At 40.6% G+C, this 17,291-nt stretch overlaps 1 protein-coding gene and 1 pseudogene across 1 annotated transcript in view; one reads left to right on the forward strand and one right to left on the reverse strand.

The window, feature by feature from the left end:
* Positions 1 to 17,291, forward strand: part of LOC111147321 (cAMP responsive element binding protein 5) — a 351,699-nt gene that overhangs the window by 135,908 nt on the left and 198,500 nt on the right. The window lies entirely within an intron of this gene.
* On the reverse strand, positions 16,104 to 16,773 carry LOC111147197 (annotated as a pseudogene).

A 17,291-nucleotide genomic window follows, 5' to 3' on the forward strand; every position in this document is an offset into this window, starting at 1 on the left:
CCTTCTCTCTTCCTTTCTCTCCCCCTTTCTGTCTTTACTCCCCTCCCAATGCCCCTCCCTCACTCTCATGCTCTCTCTCTCTGCACCTCCCCGCCCCATACCCTTCTTCCCTCCGATTGTACATCCCTTACTGATGTTCATTACATCAGCTGTGCAGGAGGGGTGAGAGAACCCTTACTAACCTGTAGTCATCCGACATGCCTTGGCTCCTTACAAGACTCTAAAGACATGCTCTAGAAATCAAGGAGCACCCAAAGCAATGGGAAACCATACCATCCTCTCAATGCCAGGGCTGAAAAGAACAGAATTATAGCTGACATTTCTTAAAATTTTATTATGTGTACTGAGTGCTTTATATGCATCACCTTATTGAAGCCTCCATCAACCTGAGATCAGGACTGTATTTATTTACATCTTACAAATGAAAATGAGGCTCAGAGATGTTAAATGACTTATTATGGTTAAACATGATTGACTCTAAACTATTGTGCAATGCAAGTCAAAATACTCCCAAATACTTCTTTATAGGAGCATGTATGGGATAACAACTTGTTCCCCTGCACCGAATATAGTCTCTCCCTACATGCCTAGGATGATGGATAGATCTATAGGGAGTATGGGTCCGAGTGTGTGCTCATGGATGGACACTGACAGCCACGCATACGGTTCATCCTGCTGCCAAATGTTTTGACCTTAGGCAGCCTCTGGTCATATTCTAATATAATCAAAGAATCCTTGTGTTTCAGAATAACGTTACAGATCAAACTCTGCCCAACCTGACATGCTTCTTCTCTGTTTGGTGAGGATTAAGCTGGTGTCTCAGGCCAGCGCTTAGTTCACATTCTATAAATGGCTCTTATTCCTTGATCTGACTCACTGTATGTATTACAGCAAAGTCACTTACAGATCAATTTATTTTTAGAATCTTAAAGAAACAGATTCTACAGGGAGTGTTTGTTTCTGACCACAGACTAGTGTGAGTGAAAACATATCTCAGTGAGGAAATTTCTTTCTGTTTGATTCCTCTGCCCATGCTTCTGTAGTGATCGGTCTTTACATTTTGTATTAAAATGTTTTGAATTATTTAAATGACAGTATGGCAGAATTTTGTGCCAACATCTTACATAGTAAAGGAGTTTTGTGGTGTGGAGCTGGGAGAGCTTCTTGAGGTATAAGCAAAATAATAAGTCAGGAAAAAATGAACACAATTAATAATGAGAAAAAAATTATATGCCTATTTCCTACTTTGCAATGTTGCAATAGAAATTTTCTCTAAGCCTGAAACCCAGGAATCAGATAAGAACAATGGTGATGATGGTGAAGATGGTGATGATGGTAACTACCACCTTTATTAGTAGGAATTCTATGGATCCACCTATTAAATAAATACGGCATACTGCCCTCTGCAGGTATTCAATCTAAACTGGATAGTTTTAAATTCATACAAATAGAGAAAGCATTCTCAAATACATAGACTAATGCAGAAATGCAAATTGAATATTGAGGCCAGTTAAATAAAAAATCCTTTATGCTCCACAGGTCTAATTTGTCTGAATTCTGAAGCCAGGAAAGAAGCAAGCATTTAGTAACTCATTTATTTTAATTTACTCTTTTGAGTTTTTGAGTATGTATACTTGATGTCAGAATCAGGGAAGAACAAGTGGGAATTCGTGGCCTATACACCTGAGAAAGCGAATTGTTGTTTGGTTTGGCTAAACCCTATTTTTTTTTTTTTTGCTAACATATTTAAATGAATGGTTAATAATAACAGGTTTGGAAATCTCACCTTTTTTGCAGTTCAACAGTTAGATTTTTATACTGCATTTTGTGAACATCTTAAGATACTAAACTAACAGCCTTTGTACAAAAAGGGAGTCTTTCTGGCTCCTTCTTTACCCCTCTACCTCTGTCTTATCCCAGTCAGTATTCTTGTAAGTTTAGTGTATAAGTTGTACGTTTTTGTCAGTTTACTCTTTGACATTTCAGAGTAAGAGTTTTAACAGCAACAGCCTCTTTCCCCCTTGCCCCCGACACCTGCCAGAGTTTCTGTAAAGGGTCATTTCCACCAACACCAGCTTCGTGTTCTTTTCTTTTCCCCTGTCCACTTTCTTCTTGGGTATATTTGATCCAAAATGCGGGAACCAAAGACCAAAGGAAGGGAACATATAAAATCTCTAAGACCGGATTATCTCCCTTCAAATAACCACCGTGTTGGTCTTCATCTTGGAGGATCCTTAAGACCTTCTTCATTCATCTCTATTTGGGAGGAGAGGAAGTGATGCCTGGATTTACAGAGTAAACTTTAATAGATCCTTTCTATTTTAGTGTATGGGGAATGTAATATGAGAATTGTTTTAGAGACATACAAGATAACAATAAGAAAAGAAAAACCATGAGGGTAGGAGCAATATGAAACAAAAATGGAAGGAATAGTTGGAAACAAAAAAGGGCATTTGGCAAACTAGACAAACAGGGATGCACTCTTCAAAAGTGTTGAAGGTGCAGGTGTTAGAAACAGTCCTGTTGGGTTTGAATCCTGTGTCCATCGTTTGCTAAATATGTGACCAGGAGAAAGGTGCCTCAACCCCTCCTGGGCTCAGTTTCTTCATCTATGAAATGGAAATGATGACAGAAGCAGTTCTTTTTTTTTAAGATTTTTATTTATTTATTTGACAGACAGAGATTACAAGTAGGCAGAGAAGCAGGCAGAGAGAGAGGAAGGGAAGCAGGCTCCCCGCTGAGCAGAAAGCCTGATGCGGGGCTCCATCCCAGGACCCTGGGATCATGACCTGAGCCCAAGGGAGAGGCTTTAATCCACTGAGCCACCCAGGCGCCCCGACAGAACCAGTTTGAAAGGATATTTGTAATGAATAGAGGAGTTAATCCACAAGCATTGGGCATGGAGCAGGTGCTCATATGCGTGGTATCTTAAGGGCTTACAGTGGCAGCAAAAGGAAGACAGCTCTACACTTGGAACTGCTAGTTACAGTGGGCATATTTCAGTGTATAAAATGGTTGACAGATTAAGCAAGGCAGATCAAAACCAGTCAGTACTCTTGGAGATTGTTAATTCAGTTCTTCTATCTGAAGAAAAAAAAACCCAAACAGCTAATTCTGGACTCTGTGGAGGTCATGGAAGTATTACTGTAGTTAAATGAACAAATAAGAGTCTAGGATAAAAAGGTCTGTTTGGGCAGAAAGTTTTTAATAGAGGTGTGTTTGTTCTGTTCTGTTTTGTTTTAAGTACAATAGAATTAGGACACATTATTGAGAACTTCATATGGTCACCAAAAGTAAAAACCGTAACTTGAATGTGTAGTATTCTTGTATAATCAGGGATAGATTTGTGAGTAGATTATGGTATGGTCTATTTTCCTCCATTAAAGAAGAATCTTTTCCTAATCCTATGAATCTGATTTGTGTCAGAATTCACACATTTGGATTAAGGGTATGTTTCTAAATGTCCTTCAATGGATGAAGAATTAACCAAACTGTGGCACAATTATACCATGGAATAGTATTCAGCATAAAAAGTAATAAGCTATTAATACACACAATAACTTGGATGGATCTCAGAAGTACAGTTCATGAAAAAAGCTAACCTCAAAAGATTGCATACTGTTTGATTCCATTAATACAAGATTGTTGAAATGACACAGTTATAAAGATGGAGAGCCAATTAGTGGTCGTCAGGAGTAAGGTTGTTGGAAGGGCTGGAGGTGGCTATAAAGAGGTATTATGAGTAATCCTTAGGGTCATAGAACAGCTCTGGATCTTGGTCATAGTGACAACTATACATGTGTTAAATTTCACAGAACTAAACACACACATACACATATACACACACATAGACATTCACACACACGATGAGTGTATGTAAAACTGATGAAATGATTTCTGTGGATTGTGGTAATGTCAGTTTCCTGGTTTTGATATCGTACTATAATTATGCAAGATGTTACTGTTGGAAGAAACTGGGTGAAGATAGGGATACACAGGACCTCCCTGTACATTTCATGCAGTTTTCTGTGTATCTATAATTATTTCAAAGTAAAAAGTTCAAAAATCAAAGTTATATTTATTTCTAATTTGATTTTAACTTTGTTGATTTCCACAACACTGTTGTCACATGATAAGTTAATTCCCTTACAGGCACCGATGATAATCACTTAAAAGACCAACTGACCTACAGCTCTGTGAATACGAGCATCTTAGCGGTCAGCAACTGCATACTACTCCAAAATTCATAAATTCACTGTTTTCCGTTGCTACCAGATGAAGATTCAATGACAGAAACCTTTATGTGTAATTAGGCCGAGTCTAAAAAAACATGTAGAATAATTTTTCCACAGCCTTTGAGAACTTAGCCAATATGACCCAATATGTTTTGTTTTGATCACAGCCTATCCACGGAGGCCTTTTTATCACATTTAAGGAGGAATCGGGCAGTCCCTCATCTGAGTCCTTGTTCCATGTAGCACGGGCTCCCTTATCACTATTCCTGTAAGCTTCCTATCTCAACCAGATGGCAAAGCCGGGAGGAGATGCATTTGGCGTGTGGTGGACTGTTCAGAACTTGGGCTTCCCAACCAGGTGGAAGTTGTCTCAAAGAAGGTCTTTGTTGGCAGTGGCCGCTAATGAGCGGTGACTGCAGTCTGAATGTGTGTGACATCCTGGTGTGGGAGTTTGTATTTAACTTGTAGATTTTCCAAGGGGTGTGATGTTTTTGAGGAATAATAACTGATTTGTATGCAGCCCTTTTCTGCCCCTAGTTTGGATTTGGATTTTGGATTTTTTTTTTTTTTTCCATTCTGGTTCAAAACCTGGGAAGCTTCCATTTCTGGTTCAAAATGCTGATTTATGCCCCTACCTTTTCATTAGTTGGTTAGTCTATTAGTTAGCTGGTAAGTTACAGCCAGATGTGCTTTTAGTTTAGAAAACAGAGTGTAGAAGGTTTTGCTGTAGATTTAGGGGTCTTTAGGTAATTTGTAAATGTATTCACAGAGGTCTAACCATTGTTGATGTAAGGAGGAATGTGTCCTCAGGAGATCTGTGGCTGAGAGCTGGATTGTTCCACAAGTTTAAGGGCAGTGCTGACGTCAGAATCCATGTAGCATGTAGCATTTGTAGAGAGGTGTGCACAAAAGGGTGCTAATCCTCTGCATTTGGGTGACACTTCGAAAGTTTTGAAACCATTACATGTGAATCTTTTTGTTATCTAAATCCAGGGAGGACAGGTATGACACCTTCCACCTACACTTTTTTTTTTTTTTAACAGATGCAGAACAGAAGACTGGAAGGGTCATGACTTATTCAAGGTCCCCAGCTCAGGAAGTGAGGAATCAAGGACTAGATAACCCTTTTTTTATTTTGGTGCTCTTTTCACCAGAACGTTCTACTTCTGCACCCATCCCGATACCAAAGAAATGTGATAAATTCTGTTTCTTCTTTTTATTGGCTTTAGATATTTGAAAGAATCTGTTTATGATGAGATCTGCGTTTATTTTCTGCCATCAGATACTTATGTGGGTGAGAGATTAGACTTGAGAAGTATTAGTGAAGAGATCATTTTTATGGCCATTGATCTTTTGAATATATGGTTCCCATAGAACTAGGTAATAGAAGGCAAAACTGCATACTAAGTAGTGCTTGGTGCCAACTTACCATTCCAAGAAATCAAAACTTTCCTCTTTTGTATATTCACTCTATTTTAGTGGTTTGATTAATCTACTCCTTGGCTCTTTCATTGGTCAGATAATCTGTTCAATTAAGGAACTACTGCTCTGTCTAGGTCATGAATTCAACAGATAACTTGGCATTAAATGATAAATATTAAATGAGTAAATAATAAAATTAGAGAGTAATAAAAGTCATGAATATAGCCCTCTCTGCAGTTCTTCTCAAGATAATATCATGTTGGTTGTTTTCAGTTTTGTGCCTTAGTTTTTTTCATCTATTACACCGCCATAGATTAAAATAATCCTATCATTAGGATCAACATTATTTTATTTGAAGTGGAGGAGTTCTTAATGACAAACATTACTCTTAAATAAATCATTTTAAACTAATTTATCCCCTTGCTTTATTTTTAAAATGATGCAAATTAATGTATTACTTGTATTATATTCCAGGACCCTGGAAGAATTAATATATTTTCTTTCAATCATTATGTGACAACAGCTTGAGGGAACATAGAAAGAACCCAGGAGCTGATGTTTGTAGACAGACTTAGGACACAGGAAAATGAATTCCTTCTCTTATTTAAAAAAAAAAAGGTTGAGATATACAGGAAGGTCTTAAAGAACATCAGGAAAAGGACTAGCCTAATAATTTTGATAATTTGGATTCTTCTAATCCTGGGATGGTTTATATAGAAGAGTATCAGGTCCAGAGAGAACTGGATATCACACACACCCAAAAATACCCTTGAGTGGTCCTGATAAGAAAAAGGAATGATTCATGTTTGATGTTAAGTGTTGGCAAGTGAAAATTTCGAATTGTAAACCCAGGAGAATTCTACTTTAAGTGAGAAGAGTATTGGTAGATTCAGAAATAAGTAATCCAAATTGCTTTGTACTTTTGTATTTTGGCCAAATTCTTCTAGATATTGTGAGAAAATACAAATTGCCTTCTGATTTTATCATCAAGCATTAATCTTGCATCTCTTTGCAAGATTTGCATCTCTTTGCAAAGATATAACACTTCCAGGCATGTGTGGGAAAGAGCATCCAAAGGGTCTTCTTCTTTTCTGTTTTTGGCCTTCATGCTTGGAATTCCCTTATTCCAAAAATATCTTTTTGGGGAAACCCAAACAATGTGCTAAAATTAATACCCAAAAGGAAATGAACTGGAGTTGACCTTTGCTGCTTCCTGCTCCTTGTTTCCTGCTATTTTAGCAACTTTCTCAAAAGTGGCATCTGTCCATTTCTGTTCTTGTTATCAGAGTCAAAGCTGATTTCCTGACAATGAGAGGCAGGAGTGAAAGGCACAGGGATTTGGGCAAAATATTGGGTTTGGCAAATGGAGATTAGAAATGCCAGACACAGAAGAATGCATTCGGTATGATTCTACTTCCATGAAATTCTAGAACAAGCAGGATACTCTGTAGAGACAGAGAGCATGTCAGTGGTAGCCTGGGAGAAAGCTGGCAGGAAAGGTGCAGGAGAGAAGTTTTTGGGTGACAAAAATGTCATCTTGATTGTGTTAGTTGTGATGTAAGTGTAGATACCTGCTGAAATTCAGAAGCTGTACATTTGAAATAAATGTCAAATAAATTTAGATTTAACTAAATCAATTTAATACAAATTAAATTTTCAAAATCAAATAAATTTGATAGTATGTCATTTAAATCTCAATAAAGTTGATTTTTAAAAAATTACAATGAGAATGCAATTTGAAAAGCATTACTGCCAATTCTCTGCTAGTCCTCTAATTTTGTCTTTAGTGCAGAAGACATGACAATATTTTGGGGCAATATTTTGATAGTAACAACTACTTTTCATGTTTTATAAGGTGAAGATGTCCATGCAATACCACCAAAAGATAATGTATATCACAAAACAGGATTGTTCTACTTAATTAGAGGTGTTTACATTTTACTCCTCAAGATATCCGTTGCCTGCGGATAGAACTATTATTTTGACATAAAAATGTTAATATATTAATTTCATTGTTGTCTTGCTAAGGGTGAATAATTACCTAAGAAGTTATCCCCATGTCCTCTCATTGAAATTGCACACCTTTTCATGACCTTTCCGGAAGACACATCCGGTGTACCTGCTCAGCTTTGGCGTGAGAATAGCTGCTCATCCTCGGAAAAGGGTTCTCAACAAGCAGACTTGGCTCGTGTTCATTTGCCCCCAGCCTCTCCATTACAAAATGTTCCTAGTCCGAACTGGTTCTTTGTAAACCTTCTCAGACGTTGATAGATGGAGCGTGGTCTTTATGGTCCATATGCCCATTTTCCTCTTTTCTTTTGTCTTAAGAATACCATCTCCTGTTACTCATATATGGTAGTCAGAAATAGCGGTTTATTGGGTGACAAGTTTAATGATCCTTTTGAAAAACTAGGTTATGATTTCTCTAGTTAGACTTTAGAGGCAAATATAAAGTGATTTTCTAATTATCTTGCTGGACCCGTTTCAGGGATGTTCTAGCTACATGACAACCCTTTGACTACTATTTAAAAATACCTGAGGCTTAAAAAGGTATATGTCCCCTTATGTTCATGGCAGCATTATTTACAAAATAGTCAAGACACGGAAACAACATAAGTGTCCATCGATGGATGAATGTATAAAGATACACACACACACACACACACACACACATGCAGATACATATACTGGAATATTTTTCCGCCTTAACAAGGAAGGAAATCTTGCCACTTGTGACAACATGAATGGATCTTCAGGGCAATAAAGTAAGTGAGTTAAGCCAGACAAAGAAGGACTAATACTGTGTGTTTTCACTTCAGTGCAGACTCTAAAAAGGAAAACCAACCCTAGAGATACAGAGAGCAGATTGGTTATTGCCAGAGGCTGGTGTCAGGGTTGGGGAGTGAGAGGGCCGAAATAGATGAGAAGTGGCCAAAAAGATTAAAAAAAAAAAACACCTGTAGTGTGAGGATAAAACTAATCTAGACATATGTAAAATGCAGGGACACGAGGCTGAATGTAAGGGGAAATAGGCAGAAGTTGTACAGGGGTCCTTTAAGTAGGAGCAAAGCAGTGCGTACCTACACGGACTGGGGGCATATGAGGCCTTCTAGGGACTTCTAGGGGAAGTAAAATGCCAGGACAATCCAATTCATAATAAGAGCGTGGATTTACTTTTTGAGAAAATAATACCCGTTTTAACTGTTGCCTTATGGATCTGGAGACCTTAAACTAGGTGGATCTCAGAGTTTTAGTGACACACACGACTCTCAGTTACTTGCTCAGAGTAATTCACTTGGATGAAACTCTGGAAGTCTGATGCATCGGAAGGGAAGTGGCTTAATGCCTTTTTATTTGCAAAACCACGAAATGATCAAGACCCCGACTTACCCAAAGGAAGACCAGTGCCCATAGGTTTTTCTTTATGATGTGCATACTTGAAAAGATACTCTCCTTGTTAATGAAATAAAAAAGCCAGACTTGGGATTTGGCTTGCTTTGAGAGCTCACAGCAGTACAGTTAAACTGCATTTCTCTTCCTCCCTCCGGCTTCCTTTGTTTTTCTCCAGACTTTGCCCTTTGAAACAAACACTGAACAGCACAGGACATGGTATTTCCTGGGTAATGTCATTGGCTGTGAGCTTTGTTTATTAATCATGACATTAGGGCATTGAGAGATCTTACATGGCTTCCTCTTGCACCATACAGACACACACATGCACACACACACATATGCACGCACATGCACACAGGCACCACACGCAAACTCTCAAACTCCTTTGGCCCTTCATGTTTCTTTGTGTCTTTCTTCACTCTTTAAGACAAAGCAGGACAAGGAATGCTTTTTTCCCCCTTATGTATGTTTACGTGTTTCAGCTTTTCTGGTTTTTTTTTCCTCTTTTCTTTTGGTTGTGATTTTTGATAGTGGTGGGGGGAGAGGAGTATAGATGGAAAGATAGGACTTCAGCAGTAAAATGCCAGAAAGATCCTTTTGACAATAACATAAATGTTTTATATTATTTATTAAAACAGAGGTTGGTGTGAGGAGGAGAATGTTAAAGGGGAAATAAGATATAATTGAAATTGCTAACTAGCCTATGGTCAGAGCCAGGTTAGAATTTAAGGATGCTGCTCTTAAACTTCATATTAAAGCAATCCCAGTCTCACTGCTTTCTTGACCCCTGTCCTTTCTTCCTCTCCATAGCACAGCACATTGAACTTGCTAGAATCCTGGGTATCAAGACTTACATAGGTGACCTAAAACTATTTTAGAAAATCATATTTCATTGTTTACTCCTTCAGAGGCCATTACAGCTTTTCTTAAAACTAGGGCCCTGAAATCTCTCAGGATAGGGGCCAACCTGACGGTTTGACATGTGTTGACATATGAGTAATCCAGAGGTCATTAAAGGTTAATGATAGAGACTATTGGTTATATGTAAGCTTAAGTATGGCCTGGCTCATATATAGAAGAATGGGATCTCTACATTTCCTCTTAAATTAGCTTAACTTAAAGGGGGAGATTTTGTAATTTTTGGCATAAATATTAATTAACAATAATAGTCGTTACTATTCATTCCTAACCTGACCTACTTGTGTATCCTGCTATACCTGTGGTTATAATAAGAAAGTCAGATAACTCCTCTTGGAGCTTACCCTCTAAAGTAGGATGTCAGAGGTATGACTTTAAATAGCCTTGCAGATAGTTTTCGAAAAACATAGATCTGAAGTAATTATGCAACCACTGTGAATGGTAAGCAGCAATAATGTGAATTACCATGGTAGTTCTTGAGTACTAAGTTGTATGTTTAATTTTTGAAAAATGCATGTTCTTGTGACTCATGCATTTTAGACATGGCTCAGTTTTTTTCTTTATGGGTTCTAGTTCTGTGGGACAGTATGTCTTTGCTTTGAAGCCGTTTGCACTGCTTCTAGTGTCTGTCTTGTTGAATTTTTCAGCCCTGGCCTCACCTGCTTTAGGCTCTTTAACTTCAGGAGCTCATTTTCAGCAGAATTTGCTTTGGTTGGTATTTTAGCCCAGAGTGCTTTCTCTCTCTTCTTCAGGGCATATGGGATGGGCGTATGCACACCTTGAGCCTTGGGATGATTGTTACAGTTAGCACGTGCCCATTTAGAATACTATTTGTTAAATAATTGCAATGCCTGGGAGGGATTAGAAATATTTCACTATTCCTTAGCATAGGGAAAAAGGTAGGTGTTTTTTTTTTTTTTAAATAGAAGCCTGAATTTTCTTTTCTTTTCTTTCTTTCTTTTTTTTTTTTTTTTTAAAGATTTTATTTATTTGAGAGAGAGAAAGAGTGAGCGAGAGAGAGCACAAGCAGGGTGAAGGGCAGAGGGAAAAGCAGACTCCCCGCTGAGCAGGGAGCCTGATGTGGGACTTGATCCTGGGACTCCAGGGTCATGACCTGAGGTGAAGGCAGATGCTTAACCGACTCACCACCCAGATGCCCAAAGGTAGTTTTTTAGAACAGTCTCCTTGCATGTATTTTTACTTTGTATGCTTTTGTCTTTAGGTTAGGGAGAGTCATATGGAAGGTTTTTTTCCCTTTCCTCCTGCCCCGCCTTTATTCAACGAATTGTTTTTCACCTTTTGGTTCCAGTATGTCAGGAACCAAGGCCAGCTTGTTGAGTTTGATGCCCTAGGGTGTGTGGTGGTAGTTTGGTCGGCTGCCCGCAGCCGCGGTGGCCGAATTGTGAAGTCTGCGTGCACGTTGGCTGGAGCCCACAGCTGTCGTGCACTCCAGCCTGTGGTCGACTGGGCTCTGGTACAAGTGCCAGGAAGGCAGATGGCAGAGAGGCGCGTACATGAGGTCAGAGGTGGAAGGGGGTGAGGTCAGCTAACGGCCTATAGGTTGTATGAGGTTACCGTGGAGAGAGGAATTTTGAGGGGCCTGGGATCTGTGCCCCTAGTGTTAGACAGTGTTGATTCAGATGGCTAAATGTTAGCATTGTTCTCAACCAAGAGTTGGAAGTCTTCTAAGGGTACCCTAGTAGACCTTTGTTCTTTTCCTTGTCATGAGCATCTCCTCCTTCCCTGGCCTCGAGAGCATGTAACCCACACTCTTGGGTCTTCAGCTGTCTTCAGGTCCCACACTCAGTCTCTCATGGCACATGTGTTTAAAGGCTGTAGCTGTGTCTGCTAGTGGTTCGTCTTGGGTTTCTTTCTGTATCCCAGCTGGGTAAATGGGGGGAGCTGGCAGCAAGGGGAAGGGGCCATAGGGAAGGTGGTGAAAGGTGTGCTCAGAGGTATCTGGCTTTGGGTTTTTACAGAAGTTGATAGCATTCGGCTTAGTGACCACAATTCAATTATAAGCACTGCACAGCCATCCTGAGTGACTCCATCCTTGCCAAAAACTGCTGTGTAAAGGCGGCTGCATTTTTGTTAGCCTAGCCTGATGGATTTTTAAGTATATTAACCACATACATTCACACGAAGGGGAAAATTTACTGCCTCAACAGAGGGACCTAAATCCCCCAGGCTAAATAAACCCAATGAAAACACAAGAACTGCATTTACGGGCCTCCCGAAGATAAGACTTCAACCTTTAAAAAGGTTCCTTCAAATGAAAAATGGATGGCTGAGCTGCTAATGGCCCGGCAACCTGGGGATTTTAACTCTTCCCTAATGTGCGAGGACCTCGGATCAGTTCCAACTTCTCGGGATGGGGGATTTTTCATCCCCCATCCTGGAAGGGCCAGTCGTAGCCTTGGAGATTTAATGACGACCTTGGAGGACAGACTGTTTTGGCAATTTCATGTGTTGCCTCTGTTTCTCTTGTGTGTGTGTGTGTGGGGGGGGGTGTATGTGTGTAAGGAGAGAGAGACTGAATATGTGTGTATCTGTGGGGAGAGAGGTGGGGGCCGAGATTGGGAGAGAGTACGTGTGCTCCAGTTTTTCCCATTAGCATTTGGTCTAGGGGAGAAGCTGAGGGGAACTTGGTCTTTCCTCTTAAACTTAGGGGAAGACTAGAGGGCTAAGAATTTACCAAGTAGCATGATCTTGTGATTCTCTACAGAAATGGGCTATCATTAGGGTACATGTAAGTCAGCTGCTGTCCCCGAAAGGTTCTCAGTCTTCTGGTGCTATGGAGGGTCTCTGAAGCTTGTCACCCATAAGTCCTGCCACTGGGTTAAGAATAAGTTACGAGGATGTCCATGAATCGACCCGCAGGTGAATTCATGGCTCTGTCCTAAGTTATCTTGGTATTATTTAAAACTAAATATGGTGGGTGGGAGAGGGGTTAACTACAAAGGGGGCAAGACAACTTCTTGAGGTGGTGGCACTGTTCTGTGTTGATTGTGGTGGTATTACAGGACTGTCTGCATTTGTCAAAGAGCGAATTTTACTCCCTGTAAATTACAGCTCAATAAAACTGACCTCCCTGAAATAACAAATGAATAAGTAAATAATCTGTGAATGAACAAATGAATATTCCTTTCCCTTGTCCCTGGCTGCTTTGCTAGCTAGGGAGTCGTTTAGATAATGCCTCCCTTTCAAAGGAAGGACACCACATAGTCAACTCCAGCCAATGAGCTCATGATGCCAGTAAAGCAGTTCCAGAAAAAGCAGAGATGGTGTGTGTTTCCTCCTAGGGCAGATGACCTAACCCTCCAGGTAGCAATGCCCTTGTATGGTTAGCACAGGTAGGGAAATACCTGCTTCATGCTGACTCACTCGATAAAAAACCATTTCTCTGAATGAGTCAGAATCATAAGTGTGTTCCCGAAAGTCTCGTATGTCCTGCATCGTGAAGGGCTCAAAGCACCAATCAGGGTACCGGCTTGCAGGGTCTTTCTGGCCATATATGGATAATATCCACAATCTGCAGCTCTTACTTTCAGGTGTGATCATGTTAAATTCTAGCTCATTCCATTGCATACTCAGGTACAGGACAAACTGATTTAAATTTATGTTCTACTAATGTTGCTTGTTCAGTTGTAGGTAAACCTAATAATGGTAGAACAAAGTGCTTCAATGTTAAGTGTATACCTGGACATTGGGGGAGGGTGTGTGTGTGTGTGCATGTGTGTGTGTAAGGATACAGAGTTAAAGCAGACTTGGGCAATGTAAAATACCACAGAAAGTAGGGGTTTCCAAGGAAAACATGGGGAAACTCTGTCTGTGAATCTAATGTATGCTATAGCTTTTAAAAGGAAACATTAATAGTGAAACATGCCCTCAAAGGGCAAGCCAGTAATAAATTTCGTGTCAGAAATTACCTGTCAGTAGGATTATGTTAAATAACGTTGAATTGTTATTAGTCGGAGGGGAAAGAGGAGAGTAGCCTTCTCAAAAATGTTCAAAGAGTGTAATGTTTCATACACAAATCCCATTATTGTTTAGTGGGATTTGGGTGCTTAACCCTTCTTAAAGATGTTTTGAAAATTTTGGCTGTTTTTGTTCGTTCCCCAAATGCAGTCATTATAGGAAAAGGAGCCACTCTTTGTCTGCAGGAATTTGGGATTACCTCTGATGCCCAGTGGGTCTTATAAGACATCCACTATAGTGTATCCTGATTGGTAAATGTGGGCCTGCTCATTGGAGTGACAAAGGAAACACTCTTCACTCCTATGCCTTAGCCAAGCAATAATGACATAGAGGGATCCCACTATTTCAATAGTTGGAGCGTTTTGCCCATTTTGGCCAAATAACTAAAAATATATGTTTCCCCTTGAAAAATAATCTCATTGCAAATATGTGAGTGCCTAAGAATTTTTAAGACTCGTTGCAAGATACTGGGTCTGAGAATGAGGACACTCCCTAGGCCAGGGCCTAGAAGCCTGCCCTAGATGCAGCAAGGATAAGGTACCATTGGGAACAGAGTGTCAGACACACTGAGACTTCAATGTGAGCTACTGCATTGTCATGAGACCCTTCACAAAGGGCCACTTATGACTCATAGGTGTCAAATCATCATCCCTACTCCCAGAATTAAAGATCGTTTCTATTTTATGTGAACTGAATGAAAAATGATGGCTGCATTTGACTTTTTTTTTTTAAGATTTTATTTATTTATTTGACAGAGAGAGATCACAAGTAGACAGAGAGGCAGGCAGAGAGAGAGAGGGAAGCAGGTTCCCTGCTGAGCAGAGAGCCTGCTGCGGGACTCGATCCCAGGACCCTGAGATCATGACCTGAGCCGAAGGCAGCGGCTTAACCCACTGAGCCACCCAGGCGCCCTTGATTGGGTTTTTGAAGGACAAAGGCAGAGGTAAGCTTTGGGATCCCTCCCTGTGCTTTGATTTGACCCATTGATTACTGGTCATTACCTGCCCTAGGGTCCCTTTAGGGAATTGTCATATTTGATGACATGTTTGATTTCATGACATTCGGACAAAATCTTGCCAGCGGGTGTCTGCGTAAGCACCTTGGGCATTCATGGGCTTATTTATTTCTTTAGGTTGTTAAATGTCAGTTTTAGTAAATGATCCCAGCAGTAATTGACAAATGGTCTCGGGGGCAGCTTAGTGTCATAGATAACCGTTTTAAAGCATAAGCCAATGCATCCAAGTTACAGGCGTAGCTTGCAGTCTGGAGAGGCTGTTTGCCAGCCTGAAGCATTCAGATCTGCTTTAGGAATGCTCTATCTTGGGGGTAAGGACAAAGGTATTTTAAAGCTCATTCAGATGGCAGGCACTGGTGCCCTCCATTTGGGTTTTGATCTTGCGGTTATGGAATGATCTTTTCATTCCATTGCCGAAGACATAGTTCACGATGTCCTATTCTGAGTTAGTCGAAACATACAGAGGCTAGGCTGCTTTTATTACCCATAATGTAGTGAAACTGAGACCAAGTCTGTGAATCCACACTTTCCCTTGAGATACCACCCTCACTGACAGCAGATCCCGTGTCCTGGTCTAGTCTGGCTTCGGTCAAAACAGACTGGATGTTCTTATTATCGCTTCTGAGAGATTCCTCATGCCCCACTCAAAATGAGGGTCCCTTGCATTTCCAAAAAGCTTCTGAACTTCCTGGGAAATCCCTTCCTGCCTTTCAGGTTTGTTTATCTTTTAACAATGGAGCAAAAGCTATTTTTTAGTTCTAATTCTGAACAAAACCCCTTTAAAATCTTTTAATTATGGAAAATTTCAAACATGCTCTAAGTACAGAAATAAGGATAATGACCTCATAGACCTGTCACCCGACTGAAGAGTTCTCGACTCACTGCCAGTCATGTATCATTGGTGGGTCTGCTCACTTCCAGCCTGCCGCAAGGCTGTTGGAAGCATATCTCAGCTATCATAGCATTTCTCCCCTAGGTATTGCAGCGTGTAGGTACAAAAAGTGAGTATTCTTTAAGGAAAAGGAAACACAATACCATTTTTCCACCTACAAAGCTACCTGTGGTTTTGTAATATTTTAAAATACCTTTCAGATTTCCTTGATTGTTTCATAGGACTTTCGCCCTTTACTTTTTTAAAAAAATTAATTCACTTTATGTTGTTTTGTATAAAACACTACAGTGGTAGCCACAGCTGTTGTCTGGGGCCTCTGCAGGGGGACTCTAGTGTGCTTCTGAAGGAAGAGGTCCATTGAATTCCTGATAGGGAGACTCAGTGAACACAGTCTTTCCAGAAGTCAGGCGTGAGGTAGCTGCTGGTCTCAAATATTGCATCAAAGGTGGCCTTGATGTAGTTGCCTGGGGTGACAGTGCAGCCCCTGGCTGAGGTGTGACAGTCATCCATGCTGGCCGTCAGCAGCAGCTTCCTGGCCACAGAGGCAGAGATGAGGCCGGTGCCCCCGAGGTGGGGATGAGGTGCTCAGTGTGGAGGCAGGCACCTTGCAGGGACAGTGTGGTACTTAACTGTCTTATCCCCCCAGGAGCCAAGCGTGGCCAGGGCGACGGCCCCAAGCACAGCAGTAGTAACCCCTTTGGCGCACTTAACACCAACCAACATGGCCATGTAGTAGTTGCAGATGGTGACAGTTGCCTTGACCTTGGTCCACTGGGCAGCGCACATCTGCTCTGACATGGGCATATCTTCAAAACCTTATCCTTGAGGCACATCCCCAGGAAGAAGCCAGTGATTTAGGACTCCTTGATGGGCAAGAAGAAAAGAAAGATATCCTCTTGGTTAAATAGCCATGTGTTCATGCCTTTGCCCAGGTGACCCAGCTTGGTCTTGCTTCCTCAAGCCCCATGATCTAGGCCACATTGCCACTGCCTCCTACTCCAAGGCCCCAGGAGCACTGGTGTACCTCTGTCATTTGGTGTCTTCTCAGAGGAAAAGTGCCCTTTATTTTAATCAGAACTATTTAGTCCATACATTGAAACTGGTTAACATGTTTCCTAAGACATTTTTAAATCCCAGATCCATGTCCCCCTCATCTTGATTTTCCTTGCAATTGATTTGTTGAAGAGCCTATAGATTTTGTACGTTCTGAATATTGTTGATTCCATTTTCATGGTGTCAGTTTGACAAGTTCCTTTGTATTTCTATAAGTTTGTAATTACTGGCTTTCTAGAATTGCTTTAGAGTCCAGTTCAGTTTTTTGTTGTTTTTGGTTTTGGTTTTGGTTTTTTGGCAAGAGTAATTCATGGGTGATATGGAGTGGTACTTCTGTCAGGAGGTACCAATTCTCTGTCTTTCTGTTGGCAGTGACTGATAGCCC

The sequence above is a fragment of the Enhydra lutris genome, unplaced genomic scaffold (genome assembly GCF_002288905.1).
Source record: "Enhydra lutris kenyoni isolate GAN:26980312 unplaced genomic scaffold, ASM228890v2 scaffoldscaffold16, whole genome shotgun sequence".
Lineage (NCBI taxonomy): Eukaryota > Metazoa > Chordata > Mammalia > Carnivora > Mustelidae > Enhydra > Enhydra lutris.